Raw genomic sequence first — 6,140 nt, forward strand, 5'->3', positions numbered from 1 at the left:
AAGTTAAAATGTTATCAAAGTTATTTTCTTTTACACTATATACTCAATAACATTTGGGTAATATCTTTTAGGTGAACCTGGATCTTATTGAGTCATGGAAGGAATACCAGTGGAAGAAGCGATAAACGATTGTGTGAACGATGTTCACAAAGATTATGTAAGTTTAAATTATGTTTTTTTTTAAATATTCTTAGAGTTATATTTATTGTTATTGTCTTCAACATTTTCTGAAAACAGGAAAAACTGAATGTTGATTTTGAGTTACAAACTTAGCAAGCATCCAGTGTCGCTTCCAATGATGATGATTCGACAATAGTCGATCAGGTGGAGGTGGTACAAAAAGTATTGGGTCAAAGGTGTGGACACGAGCGAGGAGTGGGCCGCAAATTGAAGGGGTCGGGGTCATCATCTACCCAGCACTCTCACTTTAGCGAGTCTCAAGCCCCTCCTCAAAGTTCATCAGAATAGATAGAAAAATTGGAGAATAAGGTAAAGAATTTGACTGACGAAGTCAATTTCTTGACCCAATTTCTTCCACCTTCATTTCATCCACCGAACGTTCAGATGTCGCTTAATGGCGACAAATATTTATGAAGCTTTGTCTTCTCAACCTCCAGCTCTAGCGTATCCTTCCATGTACGGGGCAACGCCGTCTCAACCTATGGCACCTCCTTACATGTACGGAGCAACACCATCACCTTATCCGTGGCCGATTCCACCGCCGTCGCAGTCGTTGTATCCCTACATGTATGGAGTAGGATCGTCCACATTACTTCCACAATATCCATGGTTGATGTCGCCGCAGCCACCACAACCACCACAAGCACAACAGGAAGATATTATGGAGGACGACGTTGCTGATTTATGAGACTATATTTATATTATTGTTAGTTAATTGTTACATTATTATATTAACAAAATGGATATTTGTTATCTTAATGAACTAATTTGAATATTTAATATAATATTTTTATTTTTAAATATATCTATTTTAATAATTTAAATTTTAATGAATTCTTTTTTAATTATTAAAATAATTTTATTAATTTTTATAAATAAAATAGTATCAGGGCCGACTCGATGCATATCAAGGGTGACACATCGACAAAAAAAAAATTGTCACATGTGAAAAAGTTTGGGACGACATCTCTAATTTTAGGGGCGACGTCGTCACTCCCAATAATGGAATATTAGGGGTGACCTACACTATTAGGTACATTTTATTAGGGACGATTGATCAAGAGCGGCTTTTACCTAATTTTTATTGTAGTGTTAAGTGATTTAACTTTATGTAACATTATTATTATTATTTAGGAAGCTTATACAAACTCGACTTAATAAAACAAAAATATATTTTGCGGATACAAGAGTTGTTATCTCTTCAAGGAGCAGCAATATATATTATATCAGTGATCATTGTGATCACAAGTCACATAAACAAATTTTAATGGTTTATGGTCCAATCATTCAAGCTGCGGATGTTTAACATTTACTGTAACACCCTCACTTATTTTAGTTAAAACCATATTTGAGGTGTTACGTTTTAAAACTATATCATAATTTATTACTGCGGAAGTCTGAATATTTTTTTTTTTTTTAAACTTGAAAACTTATTTCACATTATTTACATTAAACATAAAGTGTGTCTCAAACATACTATACATAAGTATTAAATAACCCAATTTATTTTTAAAACATAACTTCACACTTTATTACAAACATCTCACTGATAACTGAAATAACCCACAAAAGGTCGATATGTTCATATGTACAAATCAGGGTCAGGACCATGCTTCAGTTCTCCTCATGTCATTCACACATTTCTTTCTCTACCTGCAACACAAGACAACTGTGAGCCTAAAGCTCAGTAAGCAAAGTAATGCATGCAATGCTAATGATTACCCAATATCAATGGACATACACAACTTCTTTTTAAATTTTGGGCCCCTTAATATTGTGCACACTGTTTGAATTGGTCAATGCCTGCAGGGCTTGTTACACATATAATATAAAATCCCATGGGTTCTCCTCCGGCTAGCCATCACCACAGTAAGGCACATTAAAAACCTTATTCCATCGTTGCCCCGTCGGGCTCAAGAGTTAAGGCGGCCACACACTATGGTGTCAATACATATAACAATAACTCATATGGAGGAGAAATAAAAACGGAATATGGCAAACAATATAATTGGTTCACTAAAACCTAGTCCAAATTATTGGGCAGCCACTATAAGCCTACTATAGGCCTCCGTTTACACTTATTAACACTTTCATTTGCCTTTTCAAAACAGTGGCACTGAACTTAAACTTCTTATTACAAATTTCTTTTATGTTGCACAAAACTTGCAAAGGCATCATATGATTAATCATCATAATATCATGCATGGTCTTATATCATATAATAATTTACCATATCACTATTATGTCATGCATACAAATTTATGATGAAGTGTCAATGTATGTTAATACCACTTACTCACAAAATATTCATATAATGCATACTTTCACATAACATGTAATTCTTGTGTTGCAGTTGAGTACTTTACTTACCTTCTGTCCAAAATATAATTCACCGTGTAACAAGTGATGTCTTAGGTGTTGATGTGCTTATCCTGACAATGGCATGGATTTCTCATCATAATGATGGCAGTAATACATTGAACTCTCATTTAAAAATACCCATAAAACATCATATCAAATTTCATATCCAATTCTTGCCTAAAATGCCTTAAACCACCTAGATCGAGCGTTAAATTTATCTTAGACATTTGGAGAAATTTTGACAGAGTTTCCCCTTAAATTTAGCTATCCTCAAATATCAAAATCAACCAATAATCAACATCAAATAACCTACCATAACCATATATCCCAAATACCAACATGATTCATCATAAAGTTATCATATACCGATTTTGATAAAATTCTTATCTCCTAGATCATCACCCAAATTAAATGAGTCTCCACATCTATTCAAACATTTATAAACATATATACTCTCTTATAAACTCAATAAAATAACCAAAAATCAGTTTGTACTCCAAGAACCCCAAAAACCTCATAAAACACAAAATTTCACTTACCGAGCAACTTTTCGGCGAAAACAATCTCTTCTAGCTTTTCTAAACCTCAAACCACTTGGAAACCACCAAGAAATATCTTAACAAGAGATAAAACACCATAGATAAGCTCTCAGCAAAATTCAAAAACATAGTTTAACTTCCAAGTACAAGAACTTACCATAAAAAGGCTAGAACTAAGCTTAATCCACTTCTTTGGCTTTGATTTCACTTGGATCTCCTTAGAATTTCTTCAAACCAGCCAAGAAATGGTTTTTGGTTTTCTTTTCTCTCTGTTTTTCAGAGTAATGGTCGTGCAAAGTGATAAGGTTGATGAAAATTCTTTATTTTCAATGATTTAGCCTTATTGTATCAAAATTTGACACCTTTCATCTCATCATTTCACCTTTTGACTTATGAAAACCTTATCACTTCAATAATTTTGACTTAATCATCTGCTAGGCCTATTATCCTTATGTGTAAAACACTCACACCAAACCTTAGGTCCATATGACTTCATACCCAATAGTTATGCTTACCCGATCGAGCGTAGCGCACTTATGTTAAGCTCGTTTTGACTTTACATCAATACCACTGATTATGTATACCTCCCATCAAGAATTGATCTAATGGTTCTAAAACCATTTTTACATCATCAATGAGACCTTAATCATACCTCGATTACATTTGGTAAATCCATAAATACTCAATTTTACACCGAAATACTAGTAATCGACATTGTACTATTTTTCACTACTTAACCTATTTTGCCTTCTATATCTCACTTTCATCACTTAATTCCATGCCTTGTCCATATTTTTCATACTTTCTTATATCTTGAGCACATCAAACACCCATAAAAGACAACTCAAATGCCACAAGGTTAATAATATTGAGCATACATATAGACATCACATACACAACTTTTATACCTATACATGAAAACACTTATAAGAATATGCATATGCTCAAATTATACATATTGTATGATATGTAATGCAATGCAATCATGTGATTATTGGCTATATTATATCAAAATAATGTGGGTGCTACATTTACCGTCAACAAAAGATACCATTATCTTAATTTCTTTAATAACACTATATATAAGATTTATTTTTTGGGTTTATACATTTTTAGACCCTAATTTTGTCTCATTATCTGTTTGGACCCTGTGTTTTGATAAATTATTTTTTGGAGCCTGTGTTTGTAAAATAGTTCAAATAGCCCCTTAAACCTGATTTTGATGAACAAAAAGTTGAATATAACAACACAGTTCTTAAGCAGAATGACTGTATTTTTGTTCTGAGTTGTTAGTTTGATGAATTATTTGTGATTTTAGTTCAAAAAACTTTGATCAAAATCGGATTTAGGAGTCTATTTGAACTATTTTAGAAAACACTGGATCTAAAAAATAATTTGTCAAAACACAGAGTCTAAACAGGTAAAGAGACAAAACACATAGTCTAAAAAAGCATAAACTCTTATTTTTTCAATATATTTTAATGCCATATTTAAATCGATCACATCTTTAAACATCAATCAATTTGATCAACTCCAACATTGTCCAAAATGACAACAATATACCTTTGGAACAACCTAGATCCATTACCCATCCCATGAATTTAAAATACAAAAAAAAATATAAGTTTTTAATTTTAAATTATTTTCACCTACTTATTCTTTTTTAAAATAATAAAAAAAATCATTTAAAATTTTAAAATTAATCAAAATTCATATTTTTCTTTCACTTTTTTTTTTAAAAAAAAAACTTATATTTTAAATTAATGGGTATATTTACCAAAAACAAAATTTGAGTATATAAAAGTGTAATATTTTATAAATATTAAGTATTTTATTCGTAATTTATTATATATATATATATTATATAAGTTAATAAAATCTATTGAAATGAGATGTACCTTATTAGAAAAAAAAAAAAAAAAAAACAGAGGTTGGCTTGAAGAAGAAGAAGAACAGTTTCTCTCAAAGACAAAAAGAAGAAATGAGGGAAAAAAAGTTTTATTAATTTATTAAATTGAAAATTAAAAAAGTTGGATATAAACACATGTGCAAAATATGTGAGAAAAAATGGTTTAAAAAAGGGAATTTACTCATTTGGTGTCTTGTATTTTTGCAAAGTATCGTTTTGATACCCTCTTTTTTCAATAATGCTCATATAGTATCCTGTATTCTAAAATCATACATATTTGGTACCCCAGACTCGGATTTGATAAATAAAATTTTATCAATATGAAAAAATTGTCATAAGTTATAGTAATTAAGTAATTAAATTTGAATTTTGAACTCATATAATTGATAGCAGTTTGATTAAACTAGTAAAATTTTATTAATTAAATTTGACTTTAGGGTATCAAATATGTACGCTTTAAAAAATATAGGATACCGAATATGTATAATTTCAAAATACATAGTACCAAATAAACATTATTGTAAACACATGGTATCAAAATAATACTTTAAAAAAACACATGGTACCAAATGATTACCTACCCTTTAAAAAATAATAAAATAAAATTGTTAAATGAAAATTATAAATTTGATGTTACAAAATTGTTAAATGGTTTTTATCTATCGTTACTTACTGATCACATCATGATTCAAGATCAATCACTCTCTTTTTGTTATATCTTATTCATGATCACTTCATTTATTGATTTAATCTGTCTCTCCAAAGTGTCAAGTAGTGTTGGTCATGACTAATCATTCATTCATTCTTTCATTTGGCTGTTTTAGAAATTCCAATGAAAAAGCGCATTCTTGCTGCAAGAACTAAGAAAGCCGAAATAGAGAAGTCCAAGTTAATTAGGTAAGTAGTAGCGATGAACACGGATCGGGTTTTAGGATTTCATGTGCAACGGGTTTGGATTTTGCGGGTTTTGGGTGGGGAAATGTGGTACTAAATCTGCCTGACTTTTTTAGATTAATTTAAATTCATAGAAAGACTAAATAAAATTTAAATTAATTTATTGATTTGAATCATTTATATAGAAGATAATGTGATGAAATTTTACTTTCTAAACAATACCGAACTTATTTTATAGTTTTCGAAATTTGTGTAAA

At 30.4% G+C, this 6,140-nt stretch overlaps 1 long non-coding RNA gene across 1 annotated transcript; it reads right to left on the bottom strand.

The window, feature by feature from the left end:
• Nucleotides 1–1,588: 1,588 nt before the first annotated feature.
• Nucleotides 1,589–3,578, bottom strand: LOC133800805 (uncharacterized). The gene is made up of 4 exons (XR_009876616.1): nucleotides 3,238–3,578; nucleotides 3,081–3,156; nucleotides 2,551–2,612; nucleotides 1,589–1,833 (listed from the first exon to the last, which is right to left on the bottom strand). It is a non-coding gene; the product is annotated as an uncharacterized LOC133800805 (long non-coding RNA).
• Nucleotides 3,579–6,140: the final 2,562 nt, after the last annotated feature.

This window comes from Humulus lupulus, chromosome 9 (genome assembly GCF_963169125.1).
Source record: "Humulus lupulus chromosome 9, drHumLupu1.1, whole genome shotgun sequence".
In the NCBI taxonomy this organism is placed as follows: domain Eukaryota; kingdom Viridiplantae; phylum Streptophyta; class Magnoliopsida; order Rosales; family Cannabaceae; genus Humulus; species Humulus lupulus.